Source organism: Diabrotica undecimpunctata, chromosome 4 (genome assembly GCF_040954645.1).
Source record: "Diabrotica undecimpunctata isolate CICGRU chromosome 4, icDiaUnde3, whole genome shotgun sequence".
NCBI lineage: Eukaryota > Metazoa > Arthropoda > Insecta > Coleoptera > Chrysomelidae > Diabrotica > Diabrotica undecimpunctata.
Genome location: NC_092806.1, coordinates 67,941,230 through 67,967,263, shown reverse-complemented (window position 1 = coordinate 67,967,263; position 26,034 = coordinate 67,941,230).

Below are 26,034 nucleotides of genomic sequence, written 5' to 3'. Positions count from 1 at the left end.
TGGTGATTAAATTGCTTTAAAATAAATATTCTTTAACTTTGTATGTTGGTTTTTTTAAATTCGCTTGAAATAATAAAAAATGCCAGATGATTCCATATAACTTTGGTTGTGTGTATATTATCTGTAGCAGCTGTTTTGGGACTTTTTGACCACTAACTGCTACTCTTCTTGTAAGGTTGCCAAATTTCTTCTTAATACTAAATTTTTCTTACGTTGATAAGCTCTGTCCATTTCTTTAGTCCTCTGCAATATTCACTCCACCTGCCTGCATGTCTATATACCTACACAAATAAATATTTTTTTGGGTTTCTTCTGATAAAAATTTTTCCAAAACATCGAACCTGAAAGGTCAAGCCTTTATACAAAGTTAAAACTAATTGAGATATCGCTAAACAGATAAGGCGTTTCCTGCAATAATATTAGTCCTTGAAAAATCATTCACTAAAACTTTTTATGAATGAATTTTAAAATAGATTATTTCAATTTGATAATTGTAATGTATTTATTTATTTTTGTACGTTTTCTTTTGCGCATGATTAAATTCTACATTATTTACTACAATGTTAACAAAACCTGTAACAGCAAAAATAGATGACGGCTATACGAAAACCCAGAAAAACAGTTTCGCATGTATATAATGTCGAAATTGAAGAATTGAAGAACTGAAGAAGAAAGAAAAGATACTGCACAAGACATGCGAATACATCGAACGTTATGATCTGACCCTAGAATAATAAGAGAATGTTTCAAATATGATTGACAAAACTAATATAAACAAAATTTGAAAATTATAATTAAAAAACATTGTAAACATAAAAATCATGAAATTATACATCCACAATCATGCAATCTACACAAAATATTTGCATAAAAGAAGTTATTAAATCGGATCCACAGAGGAGTGATTAAGTTTTTACAAATTCGAAATCAAAATTAGGAATTCATTTCATTTTGTTATCTTTCACCAATTTTTTCATATTTCAAGTGTCGAGTTTTCGTTGTCTCTCGAAAAAGATTGCCCTTTGTGTTTCCCTTTTTTTGTACCAAATTTTGCCTTTTATTTCCAAAAGTACGTTTGAATCGGTTTATCTTTATCCAAATATACCCCATTCTAGATCTGTAGACCAAGGTCCCAAAGCTGGCCATTGGGTCGTTCAAAACACCTGAGAGTCGGTTTTCAAGGTAAACGTACTTGCACCTGGATTTTCACACACCAGTGTATGTATGTGAAAGTGTGTGTCATATAGTATTTGAATTTTGATGAATGTCCTACTAGACGATAGGAATTATAAACTTTCAAATGAAAAAACAGTATGTAAATCAAGTAAAATACCAAAGTACAGATGACATTACCCCTACATTTAAGAGAATGGTGAAAAACAATTATTTTCAATGTTATACATAGTTTAGATAAATATTATATGTGACAAAACAGTCAAAAATAAAACATTTTTGCTAGTTTTCATAAATGTACAATTTACCATTTTTACTTGGAATGAATAATAATAAATAATAATTGTTATTTAACAAATAATAATACGCATTTTGAGAACAATATCGGAAATGGAAAATGGAAATTACTATTTTAATGGGAATAAGCCACAATTGAAGGTTAAAGTAAGTTTATTGACGTTTCAATTTTCACTTCGGAAATCGTTCTCAAAATACAAACATTAATAAATTAAACAAATTTTGTTTATTGTTACTTGGTGAAAAATTCTTCTAATAATTTAATTGTATCTGACTCATTTATATTGACAATTCAGAGATATATTGTACATTTTAAAGTAGACGACTGTAAAATAATATTGCCAATATTGCTGAGTTGCGTTCCTGGGACGACTTTATTTTAAAATAGTTCATTCGATTACATGAAATCAACTTAAACTTGAGAATATCCGTCAGAAAAAATCACAGCATGTATTTCGTCTTTAAAAAGACAACCACATGCCATGATGACAGTAAAATTCTCCTGTTAGTGATTCCATATTAAGTCATGAGGAAAAAACCAGGAAAAAAATCTCATAATACTATCCGGACATGGTAAGTATTTGGTGTTACATTTAGTTTACTCTCAATAAACACCAAATTCTGATTTTATATGTTTTTTATTTAAAAAATATAAATGATGTATCCTCGATATATTATTGACTTACTAATACTATTATTTTCCTTTTATTAATTTTCCGAGGAATTTGCGACATTTGGTCTCATGTAGCATAATTGGAGCCGCTTCTTTGATTTTTCTCTTTTTACCATTCGTTTCTTTTAGGACTGACTATACTTGAATCATTCCATTGAATTCCATGTTCATTATTATTATTTTATTTAGGTGAAACATCAAGGCCATTCAATGTTAAAATATGTGAACATCAATCTTATATTAAAAATAAAGGATTTGATAGATCTCAAATATGTAAACACGCATGGGATAATATCTGACGTCTCTTTGAATGTGAGAATCTAGATCAAAATTGTGTAAAATATATCTCTACATTTTTGTTCATGTATCTTTATATGTTGTAATGTTATTAGTAAACAAAATACTTCAATAATAATGCTATGTCACTATTTTCACTGCACGAAAAAAAATTGCAAAGACATTGTAGGAAATCGCAATTGCAATATTTAAATCTTTACCATTTTGTCGAGAAGTTTAAAATATCCGAGATATTGCACAGAAACCATTTCTATATAATTAATTTCTGCAAGATCTTACGTTCGCGCCTTTACTGCATACGTACACAATTTCTTTATAACTAATTTCTGCAAAATCTTACGTTTGCGCCTTTACGGCATACGTACAACCTAAAATTTTGTACAATTTTGTTTATGTGCTTTGATATGTTGTACTTTTATTAATAAACAGGATAATTCAATAATTATGCTTTGCCACTATTTTTCCCCTGAATTCAGAAAATATCCACTCACTTCACGAAAAAATTTGCAAAGGATGAATTTGTGTGAAATCGCAATCGCAACAATTTAAGTTGAATAGTAGATATTGAGATATTGAATAAAAAACATTCCTATAAAACCAATCTTCTTTACCACATACGTACGACTTCAAATATTGATTTCAGCAAAAAAATGAAAAGGATCAAAAAGGTATAAAATATTCTCTACATTTTTTTTCTGTAAAAAAAAAATCGAAGCACGAAAAAATTTGTAAAAAAAATTGTATGAAATATTATTTTTAACGATTTCAGTCCTTGGCGTTTTTGTCAAAAGTTGAAAATGGCGGAAATATTGAGCAAAGACGGTTCTCTTTCAAATTTAAGGTGGCTAACGTAACAGTGGAAGTCAGTCGCAATTTTAAATTTACTCTACAATTGACCCCCCTAAAGGTTAGAATACTGGACTATTATCCCCTTCTTTTTAATTAAATTACAAAGAATATAATAAACTTGCAGATGAAGGTGTTAGTTCGATTTGCGGCTATAATTCAAAAACATGCGTAAATAACTTAAAAAATAATTTAGATGATACCAGTTCAGATACAAATAATGATAAAACTGAACATTATTATTTATTGCACTTTATTAAGTCAATAATAAAAACAGTTTTATATTTTATTACCTGTAAACAGAAAATATCGTGTGAAACCCTTAACGTTATTATGAAACGTCAAAATATCTAATATTATGTATTATGATAACATTTGTTTCGTTTCTTCCTTGAAATTGTGTCGAAGCAAAAATGAGCAGTACAACTTAGTAGTAGATTGCTGATATCGCCTTCGATCGATTGAGTACTCCTCCTGTAGCGGTTCTGCTGAAACTTTAATCTCAGGAGATATCAGCATCATTTCTACTCTCGTTACACAGTTTACTATTCTTAGATCTCTCAACTAAATGTAGAAATTTCGTATATTTCTCTTAGATTCATTTTTGGATACTTCTGTCCTTTATCTTTACAACTTTACCTGTTGTGTTAATAGGTGCATTTCATTTTTTCTTTCCTTCTGTTTCTCCTTTTCATTAGTCTTAACTTTATCTTGATCTATCCTGAAAGTTTTCCTTTTTATGCTGCAAACCATATCCACATATAGTTAGTATAAATTTTAATACTCCAGTTGTCAGAGACGAAAACGCCACTGAACCTCTAAAAATCATACGAACAAGCTGAATTTTGCCGAGAATATTAATTTTAGTACCCCAAAATATATATAAAAAGTTTACCACGTATACCACCGATCGATTAACTAAGAATCTGTACACCGTAGAAAAAAAATGTTTCAAATAAAAAATGTAGCTAAAATAATTTTAAACAAAAATTTTTTTATAAGCTTTATAAGCATTTTTTCTGTGGAATGAACTGTTCTTTTAGTAACAACGCTTGAAGCGACCGTCGATTTTGCATGTCAGTTACGCGTGCGAAATTAATATTCAATAAAATTTGTATCAGCTCGACGGTAAAAATTCGATATCTTTTGATTCAAGTGACCTATTGATAAAAATAGAGTTGCGTTTTAAAGGTAAAGAGTTCAGCTTTCGTATGCAGTTTTTGTATTTTCCAGCAAATACACTCATATTTTATACTGGTGTTAAATAAATAAACGTGGCGCGGTTTTTACCATTTTTTATGGTTCTCACGAGATCAATACAATCTATCCCTTTTATTGACTTTAATTCATATTTCAAATGCCTCATATTTGTTACCACAACTCAAAATTGAAATTTCATGTCGTAGGTTTTAAAGATTGATCTTTAAAAATATAAATTTTACTACAACTGTTCAATGAAAGTGATCAATTTTATTGATCTCACGACAATCGTAAAAAATGGAAAAAGTCGCGCCACGTTAATTTATTTAACATTTTTATAAAAATTGAGTTTATTCTCAGCAAAATATAAACCTTCATACGAAATCTACACTCTTTGCCTTTAAAACGCAACTTGATTTTTGTTGATAGGACATTTGGATTAAAAGATATCGAATTTTTACCGTCGAGCAAATTTTATTGAACATTGATTTCGCGCGCGAAACTGACATGCAAAATCGACGGTCGCTTCAAGTGTTGTTTCTAAGAGAACGGTTTATTCTACACAAAAAATGCTTATTAACATTTTTGTTTAAAATTATCTCGGCTACATTTTTTATTTGAATTATTTTTTCTTCGGTGTAGAGATTCTTGGTAAATCGATTTTTTGCGTTTTTACCCCCTCCCCTGCGAGGGGGGTTTTAGTGGGAAGTCCAGGGGTAAAAGTGGTAAACTTTTTTGCATCTTTTTGGGGTCCCAAAATTAATATTCTCTGCAAAATTCAGCTTGTTCATATGATTTTTAGGGGTCAACTCTATGACGACTGGACTATAATGTATTATCAAAAATACGATTCAGTATAACCTAAATACAAAAACCAATAAAACCGTAAATGAAGGTTATTCATAAAATTTGCTGACTGCGTTCATCTGGTTTTTACCAGCAAATCAGTCTGGTCGCTTATCTAAAAAGCATTTCCTTTCACCATTCACTTTCATAACATAATTATAATTATTTCGCCAGTTTAAAACCACAAAACGTTCGTACGTTAGAGAAAGACCGAATGATAAAACAATTCCACAAGTCACAGTACAGGAAGTGCCAACCGACATCCGCTGACGTTTTGTATTTTTATATTTTTCTATCTGCATTCCGCCCTTTGTTATTGCTATTAAAAATGTCTGACAAAATTGAAATTCACATTAATTTCAGCAATGGTTCAGTGGGTAGGAAAAAGGGCACGGCGACAAAGGGTCAATATAACTGTTGGAATATAATCGAAACAGGTATTTTTCGTATTATTTCGATTGTTAATATGTCATTTATTACATACTGCAGCAAAATAATGTTACACATTTTATGGTTTAATACAAATCAGATATTTTTTGTCATTTTTTGAGATCTCTCGCAAAGTGCATCTTAATATAGTAATCTTATCAGAACGATCAATGGACATAGTTTTAAAATACCTAATTTGCATGTACCTACTAATGTTTTCACAAAATTTTTCTTACAGTATCAATTAACTAATGCAAAGAGCTTTACACTATTGAGTCTTCTTACTGACTCTTGAGATATTCGCGCATTGAAAAGCCAATGAAGCTAAATTTGTTCATATTCATAGTTCGTTGAAGAGTTACATCTTCAAGTTTCGGTGGATATTGCCGTTTTTAACGTGCAATGGGAATTTTTTGTAATTTTCCGTTGGCGAGATAAAATCATTCTTCTTATTTGAAATTGCGGAGAAGAAGAGTTTTTACTCAATAAAGCATAAAACTAGCAGAGGAACAAAGCAAGTATGCCTACCAGGTCCTTTTTTAAACATAGGTATACGGAAAAGCTGATGGTAAAAAAATGGTAATTAGATTGCATAATAATACCATATATAGGAAGAAGGAATTATCTACAATCTTACACATGCAGATATTATTTGCGTTCTAGCAATCTACGAAACTAAGTTAAGCCAACTATAATACTAACAGATATTAGAAATAGAAACCAGAAACCAGAAACTAATTAAACAAACATATTAGAATAAATAGAGATCGGGCTAACCAACCATTAAAATCAATTTGTCGAAAAACGACAAAGCAAAATGATAACGTATGGGATAGGTTTTAAGAAAAAGTTAACATTAAAATTCTCATCCGATTTTTAGATCTAATATAGTGCCATAACAAAAACAAAGTCTGGTTTCTTTATTGATAAATATGAAGCTTGCAATAAATATATTAAAATGTCGTTCAAACTTGAAACTCACGAAAGTATTCATCATTGGTGGGCAGTTGTCCATACACTAAGTTAATATAACTTATTCAGATATTAAAATATAAGGAAGCTAACGATTTATAGGGCGATTAAGAAATATTTGCATCACTTGTACTGGTTTACCGAAAATTGGAAGACGTATATTTTGACACAAAATAGGATTAAGTAGCGTACAATCAGCACAACGTTTTGAAGTGTCGTATAAACAAATTTTATATATAAATATTCACAGGCAGAAGAATTTCTGCACGTTGCTAAGCTTCGAAACAAGAGCATTATGTGTCTTTGTAATGAATAATGGAAAATATTTTACGCTTCCACATTCTAAAATTAAAGGAAATAATGGATTTTGAACCGTTAAAATGAAAAGCTATAAATATAAAATTTAATTTTACATACTTACTTTCTTTAACTCTCTGAAGAGCATAGGGCATCTCGGCAGCCGTCTCTATTCCCATCTAAATTTCTCATCTCGCCCCAAGTCTTCCCAATGCTTCGTGCTTTCTTGTGAGTGATCCTCCTCCATCATCAATCATCAACTAGCCCATATTTGTCCTCTGCTGAACGTAGGTCTCCGGTAAAATTTTTCACCTATTTCTATCTTAAGCTTCTTGCATCCAATTTCTGGTGATTTGCTTTATATCATCCGTCCATTTAGTCGGGGTGGGCATCCTCTATTTCAAGATGCCTCTTCTCTTGGTCGCTATTCCAGAATCTTTTTGGTCCATCTATCATCCGTCAATCTGGCAACACGTCCGGCCCAAGCCTATTTAGCCATGGCTATTCTTTCAACTGCATCTGTGACTTCTGTCCTTCTTATTTATAGGTTTGGTACTTTATCTCTAATGGTAATACCTAACATTGATCTTTTCATAATGTGTTGTGTTACTCTTATTTTATTTATTGTTCCTTTTGTCAGAGTAAGTGTTTCTGGACCATATGTAAGCTCCTCAAAACTGTTACCATTCGTTTGTCCTGTCTCCCTCCCCAATTCTTCGTTTGCAATAGTCTCAAGCCACCAAATATTCATGATTCGTGTGAGATTACGATTTATAAACACCCAGAGCTGTGACGTTATATTTTGATGTAATCAATTAAAGTTATCATGGAACAGAAAAATAACAATTCACTGCAGTTTCTGAATGTGTTAATCATAAAGAAGAATATGGACTATTTAACTAAAGTCTACAGAAAACCAATCTATACCAACAGATATTTAAATGAGCATTCAAACCACAGCATATCAAAAGGAAACCATCAAATTTAGGAAGGTAAAAACCTGCTACCAACAATTTTAATTAAAAACTATTACCCATTTATCACACATCATTTATTTATAAAAAGAAATTCCGCAAGGTCAAAGAAAGGAAATAACAAAACGTCAAAAACGATCCAGAAATTCTTACAAGAAGGGATGTAAAAAGAATAACAATACCATATAGCACGGGCTTATCAAAAAAAAGTTAAAAGGATAGGAAATATATACAATACTACAACAAAATTTAACAGACTATTATTTTTAAAACCAAACACAACAATACACAGAAGAGATCAAAAAACTGCATTTATAAAATACCTTGCAAATGCAACAATTTTTATCTGGGAGAAACTTCAAGTCCACTAAGTGATACGATAAATAAGCATGAATAAATTGAAAGCAGAGACTGGCAGATCTCAGATATGCAAACATGTCTGGATATTGGCAATGTCACTTGGACACAATAGAATTTGTCAGTTTTATAAACGTTAAAAATATACAGGATGAATAAAATTTTGTTCTTCACAGAAAAATTAATTTAAAATATTAAGAATATTAGAGTAGATATTGCGCTTTGTAATTTATTGCCTCTTTTTCTTTATTAATGTGATACATTTTGAAACATAATATTTTATACAGGGTGAGTCATAACTATTGGGACATAGACTAAGGACAGGTTATTTGGACCAAAATATGGCTATTGGGCCAAATATGCCTTAATAAAATGTTGCTGAGAAAAAAGATACAGGGTGTTAAAGTTAATTTTTGATTTTCGTTTTTTGCTAATAGTTTCCCTGTATATTTATAAATTGCTATCGAAATTGGCACAGAGGCATAATCTTAGACAAGAAATAGTATTTTATTTACAATTCTACTATCAAATACCAAACTAATAAACAAAGTTGCAACTAAAGGTTTCCGTTTTGACGATAAATCAAAACTAAACACACTTTAACTTAAAAGAACTCAAAACTCAAACTAAATGTTCTACATGGTCTCCTCCGATTTCTATGCCTTTTCTAATTCTTTTTATAAAGGATTTTCGGACGTTAAAAAAAATATTATTCTGTCCCCTTATAAGATTTGCTGCATTTTGAATGTATCTCCAAAGTTCGTCTCGTGCATTAATTTCATTGGCTTAAACTAAGGACTTCATATGTCCCCAAAAATAAAAATCTAGCGGGTTGTACTCAGGACTTCTTGGTGGCCATTGAAAATCACTGCCTCTGCCAATCCATCGTTGAGGAAATACGTCATTAAGATGATTTCTAACAGCTAATGAAAAATGAGGTGGCGCTCCATTCTGCATAAACCACATTTTTCTTCTTACATCCAGTGACAGATCATCTCAAATATCACTAAGAGTATTTTCCAAGAAGAATAAATAAGAATCTCCATTTAAATTCGGAGGAAGAACATAAGGCCCTAGTAGTTGGTCGCCTATAAAGCCACACCAAATATTCAATTTAAACTCATGCTGAAAATGTCTAGCTTTAATAGCATGTGGGTTTTCTTCTTCCCAATAATGATTATTTCGCCAATTAAAAACCCCTCGTCTGGTAAAAGTTGCTTCGTCGGTGAACATAATATTCTTAATAAAGTGTCTGTCATTGCGATGTTTATTCAGAATACGTTGGCAAAACTGTAACCGTCGTGGAAGATCTGTTGGAAGTAAATTTTGAACAGGAGTGAAGTGATAAGGATGGAGGTTCTCTTTTTTAAAATTCTAAAAATAGACGACTGACTTACTCCTGTTGCTGCTGATAGATGTCGTGAACTTATTTCAGGATTTTCATCTACTCGAACCAAAAGTTCATCTTCTTGATTAGGTGTGATTTGTTTCAATCGACCACCCCGATTTTTAGTGTGAAATGACCCAGTTTCACCTAAACTACGATATAATCTTGCAAAAGTTTTGTGATTTGGTTGCCTTCTGTTTGCGTATAACATTCCATACCTTCTGGCTGCCGAGCGACCGCAAAAATTTTCTTGTGCGTATACGCAAATCATATATCGCATTTCTTCATTAGTAAAATGATTGTGACGAGGCATTTCAATCAGGCCTCTGTGCCAATTCTGATAGCAATTTATAAATATACAGGGAAACTATTAGCAAAAAAACGAAAAACAAAAATTAACTTTAACACCCTGTATCTTTTTTCTCAGCAACATTTTATTAAGGCATATTTGGCCCAATAGCCATATTTTGGTCCAAATAACCTGTCCTTAGTCTATGTCCCAATAGTTATGACTCACCCTGTATATATATATATATATATATATATATATATATATATATATATATATATATATATATATATATAATCTTATAAAATATATAAATCAATATGCACTGTTTAATAAATAATAAATATTGAAGACCATAAAGAATTTTATAATAAAAATGTGCAGTAGTCTTCTAAAAGATTTTATTTCTTTTCAAAATATATTGCAAGTAGTTTAATACATTGTTTATTAAATGTATCCCTTTTTGTTGTAAAATAATTATATTTATAGCAAACTATATATCATCAATAAATTGCTGTCAAGATTTGCCCAAAGTACCCTTGAATTCGCCACAAGACCTAAAGCTCATTAATCACCTGAACATCTCAAAATATCCGCTTCTTTATAAATATCTCAAATAGCCTAACAATGCCAATACCGTTTGTTTTCGAAATCTAAGATCTTGTTGGACCATTTGATTAATATCTATACTAAATTTGGCATTTCACGTTTTCTCACAGGGGTCCCACACCCACAGGGTCGAAGTCAACCTGTCTGCCAAAAAAAGGAAAAAGATGTCCGTCATTAAATTGATAGAGGTCCGCTATTTTTATCTAAGGTAAATTGAGGAATTCTAAAATGTACCGTTAGGGGCTAGGGTTGGGTAGGTTAATAATAGTGGCAGTTTTCGTTGGCCCTTTCTAAAGTGTTGCGAGTTGGTTTTGCAATAATCGTTTGCCATAGACGTACTTTTTGCGGGCGTCAATAAGGAAGTCCGAAAATTTTAATTTTTACCTTTGTTATAAAATAAATGTATCAGACAATTATCTACTATTTTTTCATAATTAATAATTTAGGATGGTATTAATGTTCATTAATATATGTTACAAATATAGGTCTAAGCTAGATTTAAATTATCTAAGCTAGATTTCTTGTTTGAATCGATCTTTTCCGTTTTTCCCTTCTACGAGGAGGGTTTTCAGGGGGAAGCCCGGGAGTATGAGTGATAAACTATTTTGCACCTCTTTTGTAATCCCAAAATTGACATTCTCAGCAAAATTCAGTTTGTTTGTATGATTTTAAGAGGTTCAGTGACATTTTGTCTCTTACGACTGGAGTACCTAAATAATAAGTTTCAAAACTGTTTTCTTGTGGCACGTTAAGTTTAATATTGTCTATACGGGATTAAGCCAGAATTGATTGTAATTATAATTACATACATATTTATCTACAAAAATCTGCGTTTTGATTTCCACTTCGATTTTGACTTTCGAAATAATTTTGATGTTTTGCACAATTTGACGTTTCAATTTTGACCGATTTCCGGAGTGGAAATATAAACATCTTTTTTTAGTTAAAAATGTAAAAGTATCATTACAATCAATTTATTTTGACTTAATTCCATATAAACAAAATATTTACATAACAAATGTTTTTAACTGTGTATAAAATATGACAGTTCTCGTTTTAGAGAATGCCAATTTCGGCAAGCCAATCGGTCAGTCTATGTAATTTGAGCTGTGATTTCTGCGAGCAAGGATTATTTTGGAGTCCTATTGTAGATGGGTAGGACATGCCTGATTATGGAACAACAACCGTGTTTAAAATACTTAATCATCGTTAATTATCATCTACATGCTCGTAAACAATTACTTAAAATCTAATAATATAACTCAATCGACTAATTTCTAACCAGACATACACCAAAAAAAAGGAACCTCTTTAATGCTTTTATCGACTACAGGAAAACTTTTGACTCAGTGTCAAAATGACTTATAGATATATTAAGAATATATAAAGTCGATCATAGAATAGTGACCTTTTTAGAGAATATAATGACAGATTGGAAGACCAAAATTCACCTATAAATATTGCAATAAACCGGGGTCTTTTCCAACGATTTGTTGAGTCTACTGTGGTTCTGTCTGACTCAGGTTTTAGCATCAAAAATAACAATACTGTAGTAGCAAAACGTAATCATCTGTTGTATATGCATGATTTAAAATTAATGGCTTTCACTCGAAACCACCTAGATCAGATGATAAAAACTGTAGAAATATTTTTTTTGGCTTAGACTTATCTTCATACAGCCAGACACAAAAGGAATAAGACAGTATCCATCATTATAATTTACCTAAATGCCCTATCAAAATAAAAGATTACATCGATATTAGGAGAACACAGGGACACACTTTTCTCGCCTAGGGACCTATCAAGGCATTGATTTATATAAGACACAACAACACTAGGTCACGGAGAGGAGGAAGTTATACAAATGGTTTAAAACAAAGGTAACAAGATTAACTAAAAAATTTTAGAGAATTATAATGATAATTTGCTGTCTTTTTAAAATTTAATTAGAGTTGTAAATATCTACAGAGCCAAGTGATAATAAATATAGTATGTTCCAAGGAGCTGCTATTTTATATTTTAATAAATCATTTAAAAGTTTGGATGAGTAGACTGTATTTTTAGAACAACCAAAAAATATATGATCTAAATCACTTTCCTCTCCACAATACTCACATTCGTCATCATCCAAAAGCTGTATTTTAAATAAGTGTTTTGGATAACATGCGTGCCCGAATCGTATTCTAATAATGAAAGTAATGTGCCTCCTGGAAGCTCTACAAGACTTGTACCAAGGAAATTTGGGAATATCTGGCTGAATTAACGAGTATCTACTGTAGAAATATTATCTAATAATATTAGTATTCACTTCGGTCTAGAGAAGTGTCGTGTCTTAAATATAGTCAGAGGAAAGATTCTGCCCAAGGGATTCGATATGCAAAATGGCCAGAATATCGAGGCCATGAGTGCAAATGATAGACGATGCGATGATAAGCAAATGAAAAGTGAGATAACTACGGAGTTCATACGAAGCTTAAAACAGCTGCATCGTTCACATCTTAACAGTTAAAATGTGTTAAATAAGGCACTAACGCACTGTGTTACATGCATACATTCAGGTATATGACCTTCTTCATCAATGTACAGAAAGACGTGTACAAACTTATCTCTTTATATCACCCCATAAAATTATTAGACCTTCCAAGGCATCCTTTGGAGACCCGTAAACTAATTACCGCAAATAGGCAAACTCATCACCAGCATGTTTGCCCCAATGTACTAGTTCCTAATGCAGAATATTACTTGCTATACTTTTTGTTTACGTGGTAATATATTAAATTCAGAAATTATTTTCAGCAAATTGCTGTAAAATAAAAACTACTCACCAGTTGACACTTAGCCTTGCATCATTTCGTCGCATAAGTCCACAAAAGACAATTCGATTTAAGATTTTTTCGCAATTGAAATTTGAAATTATTGATAACCTTAATTGACCCGGTGATCAGCTTGTGGTATCTACGAGTGCATTTAGGTAGCAACTGGTGATACGTTTACGTGTATCCGTACAGAGTGGCGATATGCGGCAACAATGGCTGGTATAACTTTGAGGATTTGGCAAGTTTAAATATTTGGCAATTTGTCTACCAATATCTAAAAATTTTTTTTTGCTAGACGTTGTATCGCACAATTCAATTTTTGATATTGATACTTCTTTACAATATTGGAAAACAAACTGGTTATGATGAATTTTCGTACAATTTTGGTCGTCGTGTTGAGTATTGTTATTATTAATTTTGTTTTTAAATCCTTCACGTCTTCTATATTCATTTCCCAAAGCTCGTTTGAGCGGCATGCACACACAATTCCAATAATTAATATAACCTGAAACAAATAAAATGTCAGAATTTAAATAATGTAGATTAATATCTATTAATAGTCTTAGTATATAATAGTTTTAGTGTATTAATAGTATTAGTTTTTGAATAATGCAGATAATTATGTATTTGTCTTATGCAAGCGAAAAGTTTCATCATTCATCAGAAGTGTTATCAATACATGTGCTAATTTGTTCCGGGATCAGTGTGGACAATTTGTTTGCTTAAAATCTTTAAAATTTTCTTCGCTTAAAAAACGCTTAGGTATAGTTTGCCATATGTATATGTATTTACCTTATGCAAAAGGAACATTTCATCAGGAGATTTATCTATAAATATCCTCATTTGTTCCGGGGTCACTGTGTAAGACTTCTTTGCTTTTAATACTTCAGATTTTCATCCTTCAAATTTCTCCAGATCAACGTTATGGTTGGTATTACTCCGAAAGAATTTTCAGAAATGCACTTTCTGTAAAACAAGAAGGAATAATTATCAACGGTGAAGTCATCAATAATTTGCGATATGTGGACTACACAGTACTCCTATCAACTCAAGAAGACCTGAAAACATTACTTTACAGTGTCGTTGAGAGCCATAAGGAAGCAGGTCTGGATCTGAACATACGGAAAAACAAAATACTCGTAATAAGTAAACAACAGAATCTATAAAAAACCAATCTATATATGTAAATAGTACCAAACTTGAGCAAGTTGATCAAATTGTTTACCTTGGATATCAGTTAAATTGTAACGCAGTGAGTCACGGTGAAATTAGATCCAGAATTCAGCAGGCCAGAGCCGCTTTTAGAAGGATGTCCAAGGTATTATGTAACAAAGACCTAAAATTGTCATTGCAGATCCGCCTATTTCGTTGTTACGTTGGTGCTTGTTCTGGATCTTACTTTATGGTGTCGAGTCTTGGACTGTGAACAAAAGTTATCCAAATAACCTTGAGGTTTTCGTGGTGCTATAGGAGAATTTTAAAATTTTCCATAATAGTAGAACGTGTCAGCAAGACTACTGAGATTATAAAAATCATCAAGATGAGAAAGCCAGAGTACTTCGGACATGTAATATGATATATAGGTTGTTACAAAATATTATGCAAGGGAAAATAACAGGCAAGTGTCCAGGACGAAGAAAGACTTCATGGTTAAAGAACTTGCGAGATTGGAATGGTATTGATATAAGCATGCTATTTAGGGCGGTAGTGAATAAAATTAAGATAGCTATGATGGTAACCAACTTTCTGAGAGGACATGGTACATGAAGCAGAAAAAGAACGTTATGGTGTATTATAATCATATATGTAGTTAGTGATGATCATAATAAAGATGATTTGTATTTTGCATTTAATTCAGGAAAACAGACCAACAAAACATTTTCTGAAAATAATTTTGCGTTGTTGCTAAGACTTCATTCTTAACGGTTACATATGTTTTGTTATAAATAGACGTTGATGACTCCAGTATTAAGGTGGATGTTATTGCTGCAGATAGTTCTACAATCTCTGGCTTTGCAGATTTCAATCATCTCAATCATGATCTCAATATAATCAATACACTAAATGCAATAGAGAATAAGAACATAAAACATAAACCATTAATCCCTCGTCGACCAATATTTGGCATGGCCAATTTTAATATTCACATTACATATATAATATTAGTCGTACATAAAATTTACTATTTAGGTGAAACATCTAACGCGGTGGGTTACAGCGGCTATTGCCGTGGTTACGCCTCGCTATGCGAGTAGTAAGCCGCGCTTTTAAATTTTTGACTTTCTCGTATATAGTAGGTATTCTTGTTCTTTTGGATAAGTTGGTGGCTGTGTTCTGTTTCATTGAAACTTGTAACAGTAGCAATAAAATAATATATGAGTGAATTAAGTGATGAAATACTGAAAATATTTAAGAAATTTTGATATTAAATCACATTTTTGCGTGATAATACCATATTTATTTCCTTCAATAAACCATCCTTTTGTGCATACTTTCTATACAATTATTATACACTCCTTCAATATACATTACCTTTTGCGATATTAGCTTGAATGATTTTGATATTATTTTTGCACATAATCGTTTACTTAATCGAATTACTTATTTTTAAAGCAATATTTTCAACTTATGTCATTGGTATAGATGTAAGAGATTACCTACAGATCATATATTTTATATTTATACAAATCGCGAATTTGTAAAACCTCACGTACGCTTTTGTCACCAAATACACCACCCAAAAAAAAAAAGATTCTACATCGCACCATATTTGTAGGATAAAAGAATATACACAAATCCTTAAAAACGTAAAGTCACTGTGGCTGAAAGCAACCAAAGAAAGGTTTTGATACGATAGTCAACATAACACCGAAATTCACGAGACACCTGTATGGATTCGGAAATTTATCATAATTCATATACCTGAATTTTTTTATATAAAGACGCGAATAAAAGGTCTTAAATCGTGTCTAAACAATCGGTGAAGAGACTCAAAATTTCTTTCCCAGGGTGTTTAAAAGACTTACATTGTACCTACAGGATTCATGGTTTCTTCGACATGGACGGGTTAGAAATTGTTATGGGGGAGTTCCGATGAGTTTTTTATAATGCTACAATAATTGTGCATATTGCACAAATGTAAGAAAAAATGTATACAAATTATAAATTACAAACTGTTGAATATAAAAGACATCAAATGAATACAACCAACAAGAAAATATATATTAAGCATTGATATCGAATGTACGGATCCAGTTTAATGTGTTTTGTCTAATGTGTATATTTTGTTTAATATTATGCTATTCTCACAATTCAAATTAAAACCTGAAACTATTTGATCAGGAAGGATTACCCTATGATTATGTTGGTCTGTTTTTAGATTCGATCAATTCTTTCAATAGTTGTGTGTTTGAGACAATCATTCGATATTAGGAACCTGGAAGTGGTGGTGGTGGCAGAAGCGGTTTTCAGGATATTAGTCATTCTATTTAAAATCGAGAATATCTTGTTATACAGGGATGTTATGGGTGGTTTTGTTGAGGTATAGAAATATAAATTAGTATAGTCGCCTCGTATTTCGGTGAGACTGTGTAAAAATATATTTATCTGTAATATAAGCAGACAATAAAAAATAAAATAAAAGTACTCTACCAGGAGTAGTTATTAACTGCAAAATTATCAATGACTAAGATGTATAATAATACAAAGTTTTAATATTCTCATCGATATTTACATTTAGATGAGCCTGGTAAAATATGTACAGTCGCTCAGATAAAGTTATCATCGATGCATTCTTTGCGTAAGATAACAATTTTTGCCTGAGCAACCGAAACCATAAACTAGTTTATCCCAATAAATTTCGTTTCGACCGTCCAGTGGTTTACAATTGGGTAGGCAGGTATAATATTTTATATTATTTTAAACTTTATTTTTAAACGAAATATTGTTTATTTGGATGAAACCTGGTATGGTATTCATGACACCGCGAAAAAAGTTGGACGAATAATAACAAAAAGTGTTCTAATTCATTACCGCCCAATAAAGGACAGAATTATAATTTTACACTGCGGTGTAGAAAATAGATGCATCGACGATTTATTATTAATATCTGTAAAAAAAATAAAGACGTGAATCTAGATTATTATGAGGATAGGAGGGTTCAATTTGTGAATCATGGTTTGAAAAATCTATATATATATATATATATATATATATATATATATATATATATATATATATATATATATATATATATACATATATATATCGCACAAGAAGTTCGAGCGTCAATTATAATGCTTTCAGCTATCAATATGATGAAAATGAAGTATAAAAAAAGTTCAACTCAGGAACCATAGATGTAAACGTTTAATGTTTTTTTTTGAAGAAAAAAACAGAAGTTAGTTTTTATAAAACTAACTTCTGCAGCTGAAGAGCCAGCGGAACCCTCTAATCAATTGGAATATCTTTACAAAGCCGTGTAGTAAAATGTAAGCGACATTTTCAATACCTCTCTGATGATACCATCCAAACATATGCTGAAACATGTTTATGAAGAATTGTGTTCTAAATTGTCTAAATCAGAAGCAATTGTAGAAACATGTTTATCAGAGTGTCCAAAGCAATCTGCTACAAGACTATAGGAGAAACATCTTACCTACATGACAGGACAGAGAATTATAATTTTACACTGCGGTGGAGAAAATAGATGGATCGATGATGTATTATTAATACCTACAAAAAAATATTAAAGGAACCTCTTCTTCCGAGATTACCTAAATATAGTGTGATTATCATGGACAACGTATCATATTATTCAAGATTAATGAGAAAATTCCAAATATTACTCGAAACAAATTACAAATTCAAGAATTTGTTTGAGAAAGATTTGTACTTTGAAGCATCATATAGTAAAAAGGAATTGTTGGAGGTTGTTGACAGTAGACAGTACCAGAAGGAATATGTTGTTGATAACTGTACTCGCAGTAATCGGCATACCGTGCTTGGTATGCCCAGTATTACAATTACTTCCTCCTTACTATTGTAAATTGAACCCAATAGAGTTAATATGGACACAACTTAAAGGTAATAGAAGAAGAAGAAACGTGGCTCCTAAATTTTTGTCTACTGCTCTCCAGTTAATTAGAAGAGAAGTCACAAAGATCACAGCAACCAACTGGAAAAGTGTAATCAAACATGTAATCGCAGTGGAAAATGACTATGTTAAATATTTACCAGCATTAACCAAATGAACTATAAATATAGAAGATACAACTGATACTAGTGATAACAGTGATTATGAGTAGATTATTAAGTTCTTATTTCCAACTAGGTGTTAGTTGAAACCTTTATTTTTATTGTAATTGTACAAATTCTCGTTTTGCTTATATATCTTTGAAAATAGAGTACAAATACACTTCATGATAGAACAAAAACATACAACATAATTTAATTTAAAATAATCCAAGTACAGGTTAGGTTATTATAAAATACCTGCTAGATATATAAAAAAGATGTTCATAAAAGTTTTAGACCTATTACCCATTTTTAAATTATTGAGATACTAAGTCTTCTCTCACACGGTGTCAAACCAAAGTTGTTAATAGAATACGCTGTATATAATTTAAAAAATTAATTCTTTATTTTTTTTATTACAATAACTATGTTATCAGGGATAAAATGTGATCATAAGTTTTAAAACTTATGAGCAGTTGTGTTATTAAAACGTTTGTATACTAAAATACTTGTACATAAAAAATTTATTTAATTGTATGTGATAATTACTTTTATTAACAATTTTTTATAGGTATTGTTATTTTACAATAAGTTCTATTTAGCCGAGTCGATTAGTGTTATCACTTCCTAGATATATCACAGAAGTTAACAAGACCAATATTTTTTATTTAAACTTTATAGAAAATGAAACTTTTTCTTAAATAAAAATAAAAACTTTTATTTAATTAAAAATTAGATATCTACGCTACTGTTCAATAAAGTAGTGGTAACTCTAACAGTGTTGCCATTTTAGTAGTATTTTACTCCTCTGGTTCCTATAAATTTTCTCACGAAATTACGTGTCGACTATAACACTTTTTTAACTTGCGGTCTTTTGACAGCTGTCAAGTGATTTATGTTTAGTTTGGTTTGACATTTCATCATGATTAGACTGACACCTAACCAACGCTTCCAAATTGTGTAAATTTATTTTTGAAAATCATAATTCTGTTCGAAATGTCTACTTTATGGTCGATATAATCGTCCATCAGAGCATTTAATTCGATTAACCATTGAACGTTTTCGCACCATGTTTATTCTAAATGATAATACGCATCCACAGAGGACGTTGTACAGTTCGTAAAGAAGAAGTTATTACTGCTGTAGAGCGTAGTATAGAGGAAGACCCGAATCAGTCTATTCGCCATAGTGCACAGCAGTTGGATACGTGTTTATCCAAGCAAGCAAGCAATTTAATTAAACCCAGCCTGTGAAAAATGTTTACCCCTAAGAATTACGTTCGGGTGTAACAATTCATTGGAGCGAGGTGTATTAACTCGAGTAAAAACAGGAGTCACTCCACCGCGCTCCCATGCTCCAGACCATCCCTTTCCTCCCTATAGCACTCTGATGCGCGATAGAGGCACAACTATCAGCCAAATGCTCTTCATGTGGAGGTCCTAGGTAATAGAACCCCAACATGGTTTCCTAACCGAATTCAAAATTCAGGACAGCGCATTGTCGCTATATTCCTGTTATCTTAATGTGGCTTATCCGCGAACTAAAATTGCTTATTTGGGCCTCAAGTCTCCGCTTTGAGCTAGGCTCAGTTCGGCGACTTGGTGCTCAAGGGGTTGGGCTCTACGTGCCCGGGTTTTTAATGGTTTTTGTTAATATTTTTTTTGTGGCTTTCGCCGGTTTTTGTTAGTATTTTTTGGTGGCCGAAGCCGTTTCGTTTTTGTTGTTTTTTGGATTTTTTTTGTAGGATGCCTGAAACATAAAATCAGAATTAGTGTATATTAATATAATAAATTATCTACTTAAAGTTAACTGGGTCCACGCTGTACGTTGCGATTGTCCACGAGTATTATGAGCTACGAACTATCTTCATTGTGCGTTGTTGTTATTTTTTGTGTTTTCTCTCTGGTGTTTTGTTTTCTCTTTGGTGTGATTGTTGATTTTCTCTCTAGTATTATGATTTTATTCTACTATTTGTTGTTTGGGTCTTTTGTGCTTCCATCTGGGGAAAGCGTCGTACCTCATTATCTCTCGCAACACGTGTCCATCCACTTTATCGAAGATTTTACGTTGTCAAGATCTTGGTTTGCGTGCTTAATCCAACTCATGCAAGAATTACCTTAGCTAGAATTACCTAAAAAACTCTAATATTACCTTTTTGACAATAATATTGCACTCACACCTTTCAAGAAATACAAGAATTGCTACAGTCTGACTGTGTGACATACTTGCATCTTAGGACAGCGAGTGAGAATTGAGATTGACGACTACAAGCGTTTATTATAGCCGATGTCAGTCGAAGTTAGGAGTGCTAATGCGAATATACTTATATTTCCCTTTTACTGCCCTTTCAGGAAGTGTGTCTCTGTTAGTTAAGTTTAAATTTCCACACTGCTCCAATGTCATAAAAATATAAATTATAAAAAACTACATAGATAACTTTACTCAAGGGCACAAGAGATGCCTTTTTCGGCTTGAATGTGCTGGGCCAGAGATGCATGGATATAAATCAGGAAGTGCACTTATGTTTTAATTGATAAGGTTTAACATGAAAAGCTTGTAAATATATTAAAAAGCAAAAATATTGACAGTTATGATATGAAAATTATATCTAATCTATATTGGAATCAAACTGCCAACTGTAAGAGTTGACAACCAGAACACCAGAGATGTCCAAATATAGAGAGTCCGCCACGGTTGCGTGCTGTCACCACTCTTCTTCAATATCTACAGTGAAGTGGTATTTAAAGAAACGCTCTTAGATTCACTAGAAGATATATCTGTCAATGGAGAAGTTTTGTAGACGATACCGTAATAATGACGGATAACAATAATGATTTACAGAACGTAATGCAACGACTTGAATGAATGCTGTCATGAATACGGACTAAGGATGAATTTGAAAAAAACTAAATGCATGATCATGACTAAATCAGCAGACGCAAACATCCAATTGATTGTTGAGGATACTGTAATTGAGAGTGTGGATACCTACAAAATACTTAGGAACATGAATAACATCAAATATAGACCAAACCAAAGACATTAAGACACGTACTGAAATAGCACGTGCATCATTCGTTAAACTTAAAAAAGTTTCTTTGTTGTCGGGATATAAGGTTAGGACTACGCCTAAGAATGCTTCGGTGTTACGTATTCACTACTCTTCTTTATGGCTTGGAGCATGGACATTAAAACAAGTGCATCTAAATAAGTTGGCCGCCTTTAAATTTTGGTGTTACAGAAGAATTCTACGAATATCATGGACTCAAAGAATGTCTACTAGAAAGTTACTAGAAGAATAGGAAATGAATCTGAAATAATATTGAATATCAAAAGAAGAAAACTTGAGTACTTGGGCCATGTTATAAACAGGGCAAATATACTTATTATTGCAGCTTATTATGCAAGGCAGAAATCCGAGGAAAGCGAAATGTGTGGAAGATGAAGAATATCCTGGCTTAAGAACTTGAGGGAATGGTTTGAATGCAGTAGTGCAGAACTATTTAGAGCGGCAGTCAACAGGGTCCGCATAGCCACGATGATTTCCAACCTTCGATAGAAAATGGAACCAAGAAGATGACATAGATAAAAATATATTAAACAACTACATTAGTGTATTAATTTTTAGAGTAAAATAAAGAATATTTAAAAAAATTTCAATAATGCAAAGTATATTAAAATACTAGATAGAATTAAGTATAACAAAATTGAGTTTTAATGAACGTATTTCTAACTAGCCAAAGTTACAATTACAATTTTGAAAAAAAAAATTGCAAACACACAGATTTTGTCTTGCGCAGTTTTAGTTATATCATAACAAGCAATACTTCTGTGCAGATACAAATTTTACTATTAATATTTGTTGTAGTTATAAACAATGCCATTTTTTTAACTACCAACACTTTTTTGCATATAATTTTATTGCCATCAGAGGCAAGATATGATTTAGAAAATAAGACCATCTCGTAGGAAATTTTACTTCATTTCTTAAATAACAATTTTCCATAAAACCAATAGTTTTCGAGATAAATGACTATTATAAAAAAACGTGACATTCAACCCTTTTTATCACTATAAAAAGGCATGCCAGAAAAGAATTTCTTTAGAAGGTTACCCCTCCATTATTCTCCTAGTCAAAGCTGGTATCAGCACTAAAACCGCAGGTATCACATTTTGGTATTGATATCCAAATACATAAACGTTTAATGAAGGTAATGATATTAAAATAAAAGAACACTTATATCCTTGTAAAGGTAGGTGAATTTTTAAATAACATTGATCTTATTTACCTACACAATCACCGACTAAATCAGTTTTTCTCAATAAGACTATAATTAAAATCATTATGAACTAATTTAATGTACATATTAAACTCGTAATCGCAAAAGCCACACGTAAAGCAGGAAGCTAAAGGCAAAGATTATTAGAAAATGCACCACACCTTGAAAGAATTTATTATTAGATATTTTTAGTGTGACATCAGTAACTGTAAAAATATTCCACGAAAATAGAAACCGCATGGTTACTACGTAGGAAGGTTATTCTTACTATTGGCCTTCTTCAGGAACGGATTAAGGAGATCTATTTTTTAAGCTATATTATCCACAAAATGTAACTTTTTTTATTGAGATGCTTGACACTTACCTTTATTACTTAATCTCTTTATCTCGCTCTCCCTCTCTCTCTCTCTACCTCTTTCTCTTTCTCTCTCTCTCTCTCTCTCTCTCTCTCTCTCTCTCTCTCTCTCTCTCTCTCTCTCTCTCTCTCTCTCTCTCTCTCTCTCTCTCTCTCTCTCTCTCTCTCTCTCTCTTCTCTCTCTCTCTCTCTCTCTCTCTCTCTCTCTCTCTCTCTCTCTCTCTCTCTCTCTCTCTTCTCTCTCTCTCTCTCTCTCTCTCTTCTCTCTCGCTCTCTCTCTCTCTCTCTCTCTCTCTCTCCTCTCTCATCTCTCTCTCTCTCTCTCTCTCTCTCTCTCTCTCTCTCTGTCTCTGACTGTCTTTCGTGTCTTTGTTTCTCTTTGTCCTTAATGCTAGTTTAGGGATATAGGTCTTCGATACGTTTACTTCGTGCAATTCGTGATCAATAAATGTTTTTATTTACGGCCTAAATTTAAAAATATCCTTATTTCATCGATTTTTACGCATAAAATTAACGTATATGCGTAAAAAAAAAAAACAAAAAAACGCCATAACGTTGATTTCTCTTCACATAATCTAACACTTGATTAGTGCAATTTTTCTACCCTGGTTGAAAACAAAACGTCGTGTTACCGTTAAAAGTATACTTCTTCTTCTTCCCTATGCCGTCCCCATTAACGGAGGTTGGCGACCACATTTTTAAAAAGCTTCTCTGTCTTTTGCAACGTGGAATAATTCGTCTACAGTCATGTTTGTCCAGTCTCGAATATTTCGCAGCCATGACTTCCTCTTTCTACCTATTCCCTTTTTGCCATCGACTCTACCCTGCATGATGACCTGCAGAAGGCTATATTTATTATTTCTTAGTATGTGTCCAAGGTATGCAGTCTTGCGTACTTTTATCGTTCTCAACAATTTTTTGTCTCGACCCATTCTTCTCAGCACTTCCTCATTGGAGACCCTGGCAGTCCATGGGATTCTCAACATTCTCTGGTATATCCAAAGTTCAAAGGCTTCAATCTTTTTACCTATTTGCGCTTTTAGTGTCCATGTTTCTTACCCGTACAATAGTTGCAACCAGACGTAACATTCAACAAACCTCAGTCTCAGCGCAATATTCAGATTTTTGTCACAGAACAATTGTTTGAATTTTAAGAACGCTGCCCTTGCCATTTCTATTCGTACCCGGATGTCTTGGTCTGGATCTAATTCTGTGTTGATGTAAGCTCCCAGATATTTATATTTTGTTGTCACTCTCTCTATTTGCTGTCCACCAAGAGTTAGTTGTTGATTATTTATTGGACTCCTTGATACTATCATAAATTTGGTCTTATCTGTGTTGATGTCAAGTCCCATTTGAATGCATTCACTATTTATTGCATCTAGTAAAGTTTGTAGATCTTCTATACTCTCAGCCATAATTACCGTGTCCATCTGCAAATCACATGGTGTTTATGATATGAAATATGATATGAAAGTATACTAACTGTCACTAATTTAATATAGTTGTTAACTTAATTTAGTTAAAAATATTATTATTACCAAATAATACAGTTTACACTGTGAGAGTGCCTGTGATATCCAGAGGAAATTGCGTTCTCGACAGTGGGCACAAGAACACGCACATTGGGTTTAGATATGAGTGGGCCTCTACTTTGTTCACAGATGAGTCCAGATTTGGATTTGAGCCAAATACAAGACGAACAAGAATCTGGGGATAATCTGGCTATGCTGAACGATTGGCCACCGTGCAGGAGGTTCATAGACAGCAAGGAGGCAGTATAATGGTATGGGGTGGCATCACTCTTGGTGGAAGAACCAATCTCGTTTATCTGGAACGGTTTCTAAATGCAACAGACTACCGCGATATGATTCTGAAACCCATTGTTGTACCCTTTGCACAACAAGTCGGTCCCCAATTTCAATAATTGCACGATAATGCGAGTTCGCAGACTGCCAGGGTCGTACGAACATTCCTCGAAGATAATGAAATTGAGGTTTTACCATGGCCTGCACAATCTCCAGATTTAAACCCAATTGAGCATGTAGGGGACATATTAAGAAGACGAAGATTTACAACAAAATATTGTGTTCAATACAAGACAGTAACTGTTTGAGGGCTTTCAATAGAGTGGAACAGAATACCGCATTGACCATCTGATCATGAGTTTGCCTTACCGATGTAGAACAAAAATCAACAACCGTGGAGGTCATATACTATAACTACTAACGTAACCTAAAGATTGCTTTGTTTGGAGATTAAGGGGTAACAATTTAGTTTTTTATTTTTTTTTGTTACAATTTTTTTTGGCTTATGGAGTTCTCTTTTAATTTTCTTAAAAGTTATTGCGATAATTTTAAGAAAGAAAAAATGTTTTAATTTTATATTCGGGACACTTGTTTATAACTTTTTATTAAAAATATTTTAAATAATTATTTGAAATCCTTCTGTAATCTCTCATTTTTGTCCCCTAAATTATTTTGATATATATATATATATATATATATATATATATATATATATATATATATATATATATATATATATATATATATATAACAGACCATATAAAGGCTATAGTGCAGAGTTTCCCAAACTTATTGGTACTGTAACGCCCTTGGGACTTTGCTATTTTTTACGACGACCCCTCAACCCAACCCCCAATAATACTTACCAACTTTAGTACTAGCCTAGTAACAGGT